The sequence below is a fragment of the Alligator sinensis genome, unplaced genomic scaffold (genome assembly GCF_000455745.1).
Source record: "Alligator sinensis unplaced genomic scaffold, ASM45574v1 scaffold510_1, whole genome shotgun sequence".
Classification (NCBI taxonomy): domain Eukaryota; kingdom Metazoa; phylum Chordata; order Crocodylia; family Alligatoridae; genus Alligator; species Alligator sinensis.
Genome location: NW_005842052.1, coordinates 1,021,696 through 1,034,226, shown reverse-complemented (window position 1 = coordinate 1,034,226; position 12,531 = coordinate 1,021,696).

Genomic DNA, 12,531 nt, shown 5'->3' with positions numbered 1-12,531 from the left:
TGCCAACGCTGCTAATTTCTATCTCAATGTGTAATAATGCTGTGGAAAATTATGCCTGAGTAGATCTCTGCATTGGGCAGACAGCACTGAAAATAAATACAAAGTTGTACCTACTCCTAACCATGCACACATTATACAAAGACAGAGATGTGATAATGGCTTTCACAGAGGCTTGAAAAAACAGTCCCTCTTGATAACACACATTATCTTTCTTATTCTCACCCTGTACTTCGAGTCAATATTAGCAAATCTTTATAAGAGGGACTTTTTATGCTCAGGCTCCAAGGACAAAGTCTGGATAATGCACAACCCCCTGAAAATAGGTTCTTTTTCAGTCTTTATCTATATATCTATAGCCTCTGAAAAATATGTTTTTTTTTAATGCACTTGGCTCTTTAATATATCTCCATTTCTAGCAGGGATGCAACAATCAGTACTCATTTTAACACCACAGGAAATCTTCAGCATTCAGCAGCAATCTAAAAAATGCGCCAGTTTGTCCTTTAGATGAATATGTAGAGTTAACTTGGTAAATCCAGTATATTTCTGTATTGTTTATGCTCACTCTCGACATGAAGAAAATATTAAACCATTTAATGTAATTGGTGAGATTTTTTTTAAGGATGTCCCCTGTATTTGGAAGGTGGTTAAAAATGTTAGCTGGATACAAGGAAGAGAACATTTCTTCAGGTCCTATTAATGTAATCAAGGCAGTATTTGACCCCATTACCATTCACAAGGGTTGGGAGGATGAGTGTTATAGACTACCTACAACTTATATATCAGATAGGGGTGTGCAAAGTGGGCCCTATTCCATTCAGATTCAGATTTGGCTCAAATCAGGGACAGACAGTGATTTGATTTGTTGATTCGGATTGCTGTCCCTGATTCGATTTGGCTGAATCCAAATCTGAAGATTCGATGCTGACTCAGAGAATCAGTGATTCGGACATAGACACAGCTTTAAATGTTTGTTCTACATACCTTGAAGTAGCAGGTGTGGCTCATGTTCGCTACGATGTGGGGGCACATGGAGCATCCCACAGGAGTGCAGGGGGGCCCTCCATGTGCTCAGTGGCAAACCCAGAAGTGGACTGGAAGTACTTCTGGTTCACTTCCTGGTCTGCTGGGGAGTGCACTGGGGGGGGCCACCCCTGCACCCACCCTGTTGGTTGATCAGCCAGGAGGGGACCCTGGGTGCCCCCCCAGACCCAGGAGGCACCAGTCACCAAGCTGGGGGCCATGCAAGGGTGCGGGGGGCCCCAGCACACCTGGCCCACTTCCAGGTCTGCTGCTGAGTGTGCTTGGGAGCCCCCCATGCTCCTGCGGGACACTTCATGTACCCCAGCATTGCAGCACTCATGATCTGCCTTCTACCTAGAGGTATGTAGAAAAACCTTTTAAATCTGTCTCTATGTCTGAACATCTGAATCTTTCCGAATCTCTCCAAATAGATTCGGAAGATTCCGATTTGATTTGGAACGATTAAAGGATCCTCTGATTTGATTCGGATTTGGAGGTTAAGCCAAGAATTGGGCCGAATCTCCACCGAATCGAATCAGGGACCAAAGCTTCACACAGCCCTAATATCAGAACCCACTTAAAAAAATCAAAGGCAACTGATACTGTGATCCACAACATTACCAGAATATAATTATCCCGTATCATGGAATGCCTCCATTATTCAATAGGAGGCAGCTCATATCAAATGCAAATAAAGAAGGAAAATGTATTTAGACACCTTCAGTATCATCCTTCAAGGAAGTAGAGAATGTATCCTGCATAAGGATCTATTACAGATGCACACCTGGCTTCCTTTCTTTGCTCCATCTTCACCCAGCTCTTTCAATAGTGCTGGTTTCAGGATGTCTCCTACAGACTCAGGCCTTGTTACATAGTAATTTTGGGCAGCTCCTGGAGCTCTTAATCCCTGGATTGTCCACACATTCACACCTTAAAGTGGTTTTAAGCACTAATTATGCAGCTTAAAGTTACACCACTGTGGGACAGGATTATTTTTGATTCACACTACCCAGCTCCCGTTCTATTAATGTCCCCATAGATGTACTGCCCAAGCTGAAGTCCTCCAGTATCTCAGGATTTTTCATACCCCAACCCATAGAGTAAGGATCAAAGACTGTCCTGGCTCACCAGCTCCCTACCGTCAACTCACAGCTATAGCTCCTAGTCCTGCTCCCACTCACCAGGCCTCCCGTAGCAAGTCACAGCTGTGCAGGTGGGAGGCAGTCAGGAAGGTTTCTAGACTACAGGTGTGACTGCTCCAAACTCCGAGCTAGCACTAGCACCAATCAGCTTCTGTGTGGCTCACAGCGTAAGGTGTAATACGGCCCTCATCATTGCCTGTTTTACTCTTGGGCTTTGTGATCTGCTGTTCTGAGATTGCCAGTCACAGCTATTGTCCCAGCCTAGATCAATTTGTATGGAAACTAGGGAGGATTTTTCAATAACGAAATTCAGGGAAAGTCAAGAGGACTATGAAGACAAAAAAGGGGTGGGGGGGGGCTCTTTGAAGTTCAGATCTGCTATGAGTTTCCATAGGGTGCAACCAAGCCTGTGCAGAGCTTGTTACACTTCCCCAACATGCACTTTCCCTTACAACATCCGATGTTCATCCAGAGCCCAGTAAAGTCAATGAGTGCCTTTACATTGACTTCAGTGGGTTTTGGAAGAGGCCTTGAGTGAGGTATGTTTGCTTGCCCTGCAGAAAACATCTTGAATAAACAGTATTTAGAGTGATGCATTAAAGGAATAAAGGGGTGGATTTTGCTGCCTTTGTTCACAGTAAGCAGTATTTACTTATGAGAGCAGACTTAGCCAATTCAATCATGTCTGAATTATGCTTCTGGGATTATTCTTATGAGTATTACCTATTACTACATGAAATTCACCTGTGGGTAAAATACATAGCAAGGTCTCTGCACCAAAGACATCTTTGGTCTTATACAATGTACTCTGGAAGACTCATAAGTAAGACTGGCAGATAAGGACCTATCATTTTGGGTAAGAAGTACAGAGCAACTTCTTCTGGTTGATTTCTGTAGGATTTGTTTCTTTTTTGTAAGTCTCTCATTTGTTTTATTTGTTGAAGTCTTAATGGGTAGTTAGCAAATCAGGGATCATATACAGTCTACATCCTTCCTATTGCTTTGTTGCTATCTGCATACAGACTCATAACCCGGCCATGCTGGAAGCACCACCAGTAACACAAGTACTGCCCACTCAGCTTTCCTCTGCACCCACCAAAGGTCAATGAGATATAATATAGCCAACAGAGCAGTGCTGGGTGTGAACCAATAAACACAGCCCAGCCAGACAGCAGTGTTGGGTGTGCTGTGAGCACACACCAAATAGTGGATTGCATTGTATTCCTTCAGCACTTGGCATGCACAGTGGGATGAAATGGGTAGTGTGTGTTTCTAGGGTGGCGTAGGTGGAGGTAGCATAGATAGGGACTTACTTACATCACCAGAAGACAAAGGGTTTTTCACAGCCCACTTATGGTGCACAGAGCCAATTCCATGGGCATTTCGCAATGGCCCCACCCCTCACCTCTGATTGGAGGAGATGCCCGAGGGGGAGGGATGAGGGGGCGGCTGCCATCTTGATTGCTGGCTGCCCTTCATGCTGCCCCAGCAGCTGATACCTTCCCTCCCCAGCAGCAAGGACCGCTGGCTCCCACCGGGGAGAGCCAGCATTTAATTTTTATTAACTTTTTTTTTTCTTGGATTTTGTGGACAATCCTGGATTTCTTGGTTCCTGCAAAATCTTCAAAACCACAAATTAAGTCAGTCCCTAAGCATAAGGATTCAGCCTCCTCATTTCTTTTTGATGCAGGTCATTTTGCCAGTAATTTTCCCTTGAAGGTGTTTAAAAATGTACCAGCCAGGTACACAAGCTCTTCTCAGTGGACTGAACCCTTACGAATCCACCATTAAAGAGAACCCACAAATTGCACCAGTGAACATTTTCTAGCCATGTTTCTCATCCAGAGTTTGTAGAAATGGGGCTGTACTTTAGCCTAAGGGGCAGGGGAAAGTTATTTTAAGAAAAAGATACTAAACCAACCAGTATTTTGTTCTTCATTTTTCTCCTGTTATGAAGGATAAGAAGGAAAAAAAAAAAGCATTGCTTTTTCCCTAAAAACAGATGACAGCTGACATACCTTGTTATTATATGAGGACTGGTGCTCTCATTAGCTGAGGGTGCTACTAGCAAACAAGAGTTAGCAAACTCCTGCCCTATCTTCATCTTATGCTGTATTACAACTGTTCCAGTATAACCACCTGACTGTAAATGTCCAGGTCTACTAAGGGTCTGATTTAGAAGAACATAAAACTGCCACTAATGAGGTTCTCCACAGCTGAGCAGCAGTCACACCTTTGCCAGTATAACCAGGGGGTTGTTCAGTTTAGAGAAAGGAGTAATAAGCAACCTGTAGGATGCCAGACAACCAAGCTGCTGGCAGAGTTGCACGGATATAAGAATTTGGAAGCTCATTTACACTCCAGCAGGGTGCCTTTCCATACAGCAGGTTATTTTCAGTGAACATACACTTTCCTGAGCTTAATTAAGGTTGTGCAGTACAGAAGTGCTGGTAAATTTTGGCACAGCTGGTCTGGAGAAGTGACAGTGCATTAATGCTCATGTGGTGGGGGTACGGCATATCAGTTCACTGCCGGCTCTGGACTCATTTTACCAGTATGTTACTTGAGGTTTATATTTAAAGCAAGTGGAATAGTGCTTGTGTAATATCAAGGTAATGTAGTGAGGCATCAGGATAGTGAATGTATGTGAGGAAGTATCTGAAAGCCTGAACCAGAAAATACTACCTAAAACAACCAATCTTGTATTCAGACTTGGGAGTTCCCACAACTTTGCCATTCTGTTTTTGCCTCTCGATCAGAACAAGAAGTTGGATAAAGTTTTACTTGTTCCAAAATGTCCTTGTTTTTCCAATGCGTTTAATACAAACAGAAGGATTTTACAAGCATCAACAGGGAGGTAAATTGATCAGTCTATTCTTCAAGGAGATGAGATCTCCAATGTAACACTTGACTGGCACTGCCAGCATGTCCATCAACAGCTGTAACATGACTGCCATCAAGCAGTACCCCACAACCATCAATAACTGCTTGGCTTTGCACCACAGCGTGAGTAATTGGCATGCTTTTTGAACACTTCCCAAATGTGCCCAAGCTTGTTGTAGCTGTGACACACCCCCACCCCATTCATTAAATCAGAGTGGTGTGGCTTAAATCCTACACAATGCTGGGAAATGCAATGCCTTCCAGCCTCCAAAATGATGCGAGTCTGCTCTGAGGGACCACATCTGTTTTAATTAAGAACCACTCCCCAACTCTTTACTTTGTTTAAGCCAGATTGATTTACAGTAGCTGAAAAATTGGCTCAATAATTTCAGGTATGATCTTTCCAGCCCTTCCATATCCCTTTTTTTCAGTTGCTCATAATCAGCGCCTATACAAGTGAAGTGAGGCTGTTCTGACATGCTTTAAGTACAGCGCATCGGAGCAGACTCGTTTAATTGAGTCTGCTGGAGCGTGATAATTACCATGATCCAGCAGACTCTAGCACAGGGGAGGGCAATTATTTCAGCTGGAGGGCCTCTTACCGAGTTTTGGCAAGCTGTCGAGGGCCACATGGATATCCCTGCCCATTGACAGGTGCCCCTCCCCCTGGTCATCATCTTGGGACCAGAAGTCCCACCACCTAAATCCTGACCTTTGCCAAAAGAAGTCCATCCCTTTGCCCACAGAAGTACTCCTTTCAGCAAAGGGGTTTGTCATCTCGAAATCAGAAAAATACCAAATTATATTTCAAAAATCAAACATCTACTACAACACCCATTAATTTAATTTTTAAAAAAATGTCCTAATTTACATGTGTTTGTGCAGGGTACATAGCAGTGATTGCACAATAGCTGAAAATGAAGTCTTACTCTTGTATACAGTGGGAGGTGTGGGGGGTATGGGTAGATGGATATAGGTTTTTGGGGGGCTGTGGGTGTGTGGGTATGACGGATGTGAGGGAGGGTGTGGGTGTGTGTTGGGCATTGTGGAGATGTGGGTGTGTATGGGGTTGGGGGTGAGGGAGCATGAGGGGGTGTGTGTGTGGATGAGGTTTGTGGCACAAGGGTGGCTGGAAAGGGTTGTGGCATGTGTGGAGGGTGGGGTGGCTGGGGTGTATGATCGGGTGTGGGGATCTGTGTGTATGGCAGTGCAAGGGGAATGTGGGTACATGTGTATGGTGGGTGTGCATGTGGGACCTGCCTTATGAACACATACATACGTGCTCTCTCTCTCTCTCTCTCTCTCCCTCCCTCACTGCCCACAGCCCCCACCATGGCAGGTGAAGCCCCCACCAGCACTCCTCCAAGCCCAGGCTCTGCACTCCTGCTGCTCCTGGCTCCAGGGCACCGGCGTAGGCCCTGTGCTCCCACTCGCTGACACTCCTGCCCACCAATCTGCCACCACTGCTTTGCTCCTGCCACTTCCCTACCTTCCCACCCACTACTGCCACTTCCCTGCCCGACCCCACTCACCGCTCCAGCACCATGTCCCAGCTGCACTGCTAAAACCACAGGATGCAGCAGGAGCTGACCCAGCCAGGATCACACAGAGCCAGATGAGAATCAAGGGGCTGGGTTAGTTTCTGCTGATTCCTGTGGTCTGGTGATGCAGCCAGGAACCATGTGGTGGTGAAGCAGGTGGTGGGTGGGTAGGGGGTGGAGAGAAGCAGCAGCAGCAGCAGCAGGCAGGAAAGCAGGGAAATTGTCGCAGCAGGCAGGGTGGTAAGTGGTAGTGAACAGGCAGGTGGGCGTGAGCACAGCTAAGTGGGAGACCTGCACTGGTGCCCCAGGGTCAGGGCCAGCATGGGCCCAGTGCAGGACAGCAGAAACACAAGGCCTTGGCTGTCACTGCACTCACGCCCAGCTGCCCATCACCACTGCTTCTCCCCACTCCCCGCCAGTTGGGCCTTGTTGCTGTGACTGCTGGGTCCTGCCACTCCTAGGTTCTGCCACTGGTTTTCCCTGGGTCCTACTGCCACTGGTGCCTTGTCATCTTTGACAGGCAACCTGGTGGGCTAGATCTGGCCCACGGGCTGTATTTTGTCTGCCTCTGCTCTAGCATCACATGTATCATCCTCCCCACACTGAAAAATGGTGGTTGGGTTGCTTTAACTAAACTTTGTTTGAGGAGCTTTAGTTAAAGTACCCCCACCACCATTTTCTGTGCACGGACACTGATACACATGACATTCTGGACACTAATTAGAGTGACTCTTGCAGCTGCTGTAGTTAAAGTGCCCTCTGCCCACTCCTGGAGCATGTGTATAAATGCCCAACTTTTTTTCTAGAGCAAATCTTTCAAGGACTGAAATTTTCTATGCTTAGTTTTTAGCCTCAAAGTCCAAGAATAGATTTCTCAGGGGCTACTCTAATGTATGCTTAATGAGAATCTGTCCTAGCCTTAATAATGACCAAAAACAGCTGCCAGCCTATGATGGAAGCAGTAGCATCACTTTTTGTCTTTACAAAGTCCAGTTACATTTTGCTGCTTTGTGAAGACTCTAAGGTAAACTTTTCAATACTCTAGTAAATTGTTACCTTTCTCCCAAAAAACAATATCCCAGGCAGCATGAAGGACATTTTGTATTTCCTATAAAAATAGCCTGGAAAATTTCAGTGGTTATGGACACAAAATATACAAAAGAAAGATAAATGCAACAAAGATATTACACAATATCTCCCCTGCCTTTGGGTGCACCATGCTGTTTCCCCATCCCATGCACCACAAATCTTCCTTCATGCTGTTCTGCATCACATGGGCAGCCAGCTTCCTTTTTGCACACATTGAACTCTTCCTGTTAGGAACACACCATCAGAAATACTGTAACAACAGGCAGTTTCAATGCCTGGTCTATGTGTTCCCTTGTGCAAGTCTTTAAATAATAAGACCATCAAGGGTGTGAAGGCTAATGACTTTGCTAAAAACTGTTTCTGCTCTGGGAGAAACAAATCAAGAGCAAATAGTTTCTGGCCCCCAAAAATTCACTTCAGAAGTTTTTCCATGGTGCTTCATGCTCTCATTCTTGACTGTCAGCTGGAATCATTGGCAAAACTACCCATGATTCACTATGATCTCCCTTCACAGTGAGCAGAGGTAATCATTTTATATATACAGCTGGTTGTGGCACATGATATGAGATGTACTTAGGGCAGGAACTAAGAACAGGGATGAGTGAAAATGCATATAACCCCTCTATAGCACCACAGCCAAGCATCTGAACAGAAATATTTCAGTTTTCTAGTTTGATGGAATATATTTTTGACCAGTTCTGGTTTTAATTTCATCATTCCACAAATCAGGAAAAAGTGTCTGGACAGATAGGAACCAGCTATGGCTTGAGGGGTCTATTTATATACAGATCTATCTTACAATAAAAAAAAAATGACCATTATTTGCTTTCTTGACCTAGATAGGACTTTAAGCAATGGAAGCTGACATGCCTAGACAGGTCTGGGGAGTGGTAACAAGAACAGAATGGACACTTTTTCTGCTGCCAGGTGTGGACAACTGGATAGCAACATTTCTATGGCAGCCTGTGATTTCAAGTCTGATTTGTGGACTGCCTGCTATGCATCTCTGCTCTCCTGTGTTACTAGGGTTTTATTATAGAGAAGTTTGAATACGGGTCAGGTCCAGTGCTATCACTTGTCAAGAGGAATTGAAGGTGGTAGGTGGCAAGAGTCTTGGAGTCACTGATATTCAACAAAATCAGCCACACAGGATTTCACCTGTGGGATACTTGGCTAGGACATGCATGAAGCAAGTGCTCTAATTAAATGATACTAATAAAAACAACATTAACAATAACGAACACCACCAATTATTATTATATGTGTTATTATTCTTATTTGTAATGTAGTAAGGACATAAGGGAAGCCAGACTGGATCATCTAGCCCAGTGCCTTGTGTCTCACAAAGGCAGAAAGTAGGTGATAGGGCCAAGAATATCTATGCAGGGCCTATCCAGACTGATCCATCCCCATAGTGCTCTGTGCATTCGTGTCAAATATCAAAGCCTCCCTGTGCATCCTTGTCAGCAGTGATTCTTGTCAGGGATCAAAGGTTTCTTTGTGCTCTAAAGCACTCTAATGACAAATGAAAAAAAGGCTTTGCCCCAAAGAGATTACACTTGAAGTGTAAAGTATGTTATTGTCAAATTTGAAGCAATCAAGATCATTAGTTAGAAGGGGAGGGAGGCAAGGGGTTGGTTCAGAAACCAACACACACAGAAACATACAATCCCCTGACTCCAGCAGCTGGGGCTTTAGGGAACACAACAATTGTCTTCATGTTTGTCATGAAATCGCAAGAGTTGACAACACTGAAACCAGAAAGCAAACGTTGCTGCAGATAGGCAAACAGGAAGAACAGGCAGTAACCCCAAGGCACTTGAGGTCAAGGTCATAAAAAGAAGCCATCAGCCCAGAGGCTGAAAAACTGCTGTCACGTGTTTTGGAGCCAACATGACAGAGGTGATTTTAAAGGCAAGAACTGGAAGGGGAGGATAGGCCTTGAAACAGATGTAAGTAGCATTCAGGATTTGCATTAATCCCTTGCACAGGGAAGAATTTAGTATTTCACCCTCTGTGCAATGCAATATATGACCCCTCTATAGCACCAAGGCCAAACCAATGAAAACTCTACCAGAATTTGAAAATTACATTTAAGAAAAAATATGGAGCTTGACAAAAGCATTTGTTTTTTTTTTTACTTTTCTAAGCATAAATAAGTCATGTGAGAGGTTTCTTAACTGGTGGCAAACACTTTTTTTAGTTTTGATCTCCCATAAAAAAGCCCAAATAGGATTTTACAAAACTTCCCCCCTGAAAAAAAGGCTTTGCCTTAGGACTGAAAAAAGCACAAGAAATTTCAGCCCAGAAGGTAATTATTTCAGTTATAAGTACCTGAAAACAAGGGCTTATAATGGGAGTGCTTCATCAACTATAATGATAGCTTTTTTTCCATAATATATTACGTATGTTGGCAAGAGGATAGCAATGCTGCTGTTAGTCATTGAGATTGCTTTTATCATGGAGGGGGGGTGGGGGTCGCCTCCCTAGGACAGTGAGAGTGAGAACAGTATTTTGATTGGCTTAATACAGAATTTGGGCTAATTTAAAATGAAAAGTGAATTATAGGGAGAGACCACAGAGCAGAGAATAGCGTATAATGGCTTGATATAGACAAATTGCCATAACCTCCTTTCACATTGTCCCCACCCTACAGGATTGACATAATGTGAATAAAATTTGTAGGGTTATTTCAGCGCCTTAGTAAATGTGTCTTAGTCATGTTATTTTAAAGAGAATAGGCAAGTCACAGCACCATGTATTTCAGCCAAAAGAATATGAACCCAAGTGAGCAGCACACTTTTTTTTTTAAATTGAAGATTACATACTGGAATTCTGTACCCATTAGTACTTCCTCTTCCCCCATAAATCACCAGTTACGTAACAGTAACTGTAAGTACATTTTAATTCAACATGTCACTTCTTAACAATTCTTGGACTAATTCACCCTAATGTTTAAATCTAAATCCTATACAGTACCTGAGGGTCTCCTATATAATAGTGATTTTTTTTCCCTATCGGTACAGATACGTGAAAGAAGAATGGTGAAGGGTGGCACAAAGATGTGAGTAACATAGTGCATGAAGTCGCAGTCCACTTGTGATTGGATTAGATCCAGGAAGTTTGAAACAGCTGGGAACTGAATTCAGATTTCTTGAGCCCCAATCCAGACGTCTCACTGCGAGACCATCCCACGTATGGCTAGGGACAGAAGTTACACATAAACCGATTTAAGTGATCAGAAACTGGTTAAACCTGTAACGGAAGTTCAGTGCACATAAACCAGTTTCAAAATGGTTGAAACTGGTTTAAGATAAGTCTGGTTGAATGTAGTACCAGACTTAACTGATTTGGGTCAAACCGGTTTATGAAACTTCTGTCCCAAGTCCCTATGTTCAGATGCTGAAACACACTTTACTTGACATCTCTTCACAAATCCTTGGGAATATTGCATGGCAACATTTTTTCTCTTTTTTACTAACAGTACCACACCTGTTCAGAAACACAAAAAATCACCATGGCAATGTTTTTGGGGTTGTGTTGATTCATTGAATGGACGTGAGATTAAATCCCCGATTCTCAATCAGCTGCCATGAGATCCTCTTAAGTGTGCCGCACAATATTAGCACATTTTGGTCTGCAAACACCACATAGGATTCACACGGGAAACCCAGGTATTTCAAAGAAGAACCCATAGTTTAAAAAATATTCTGACCTGTTGTGGTCTTCCAGAGTTCTCTCAATTATTTTTTTTTTCCATAGTCAAAAAAACCAAGTGAAAGCTAAGATCTGGACTTTTGTGATGGGTGCCTCTAATCCAAAACAATTGAGAACCATTGGATTACGTGATGCTTAATCATAGAATCACTGGAAAACAGATCTGGAAGGGACTTCAGGAGGTCATGTAGTCCAGGTCCCTGCTCAAGGTAGAATCATCTATCTAAACCATCCTAGAAAAATTATACTTTTTTGTCTAACTTCCTATTAGAAACATCCAAGGATGGAGATTCCACAACCTTTCTGGTTCACCTGTCCCAGTTCTTGACCACCCAAATAATGAGACAGTTCTCCTGAATATACAAGCTAAATTTCCCTTGCTTCTATTTAAGACCAATGTTCCTTGTCCAGACTCTTATGGCCACAGAGGATAGTTTATCTCCATCCTCTGTGCAACCACCCTTCACATATTTGAAGATGGTTGGCAAATCTCCCAGTAGTCTTCTCTTTTCCAGACTAAACAATCCCAGTTTATTCAGTTGTTCTTCATAAATCATGCTGCTCAGGCCACTAATAATTTGTGGTGCTCTTCAATTGAGTCTTTATCATTTGTCCACATTTTTCTTGAAGCATGGGCCTAACAACTTGAGGCAAAACTCACCTCCAGGTGAAGTCTCTCTTTTCTAACACAACACTACCCTCAAGGACACAGAATCATAGAAAAGTAGGTCTGGAAGGAACCCTAGGAAGTCATCTAGTTCAACCCCCTGCCCAAGGCAGGACCATCCCCATCCAAACCATCTCAGCGAGTGCTTGTCTAACTTATTTCTAAAATTACAATGCTATGATTGTAATACCATTTGTACTGGGAAATGTTGAAATGGTTTATTTTGTCTCTATCATTTTGATTTCTTATATTTGTTAAAATACTTTCTGATATTAAAAAAAACAGAAAAAAAATATCATCCTATTCTCTGGGATATTTTGAAGGTTTAGTGCAATTTGGAAACCCCCCCCCCCTCGCCCCCTGGCCGCCCCACATACACACACACTTTTTTTTAATGCCAGACATTGCCTTAGAAAGAAATTATGTTTTCAATCCAGCTCTAATTATATTGTTACCATTCCTTTTCTCT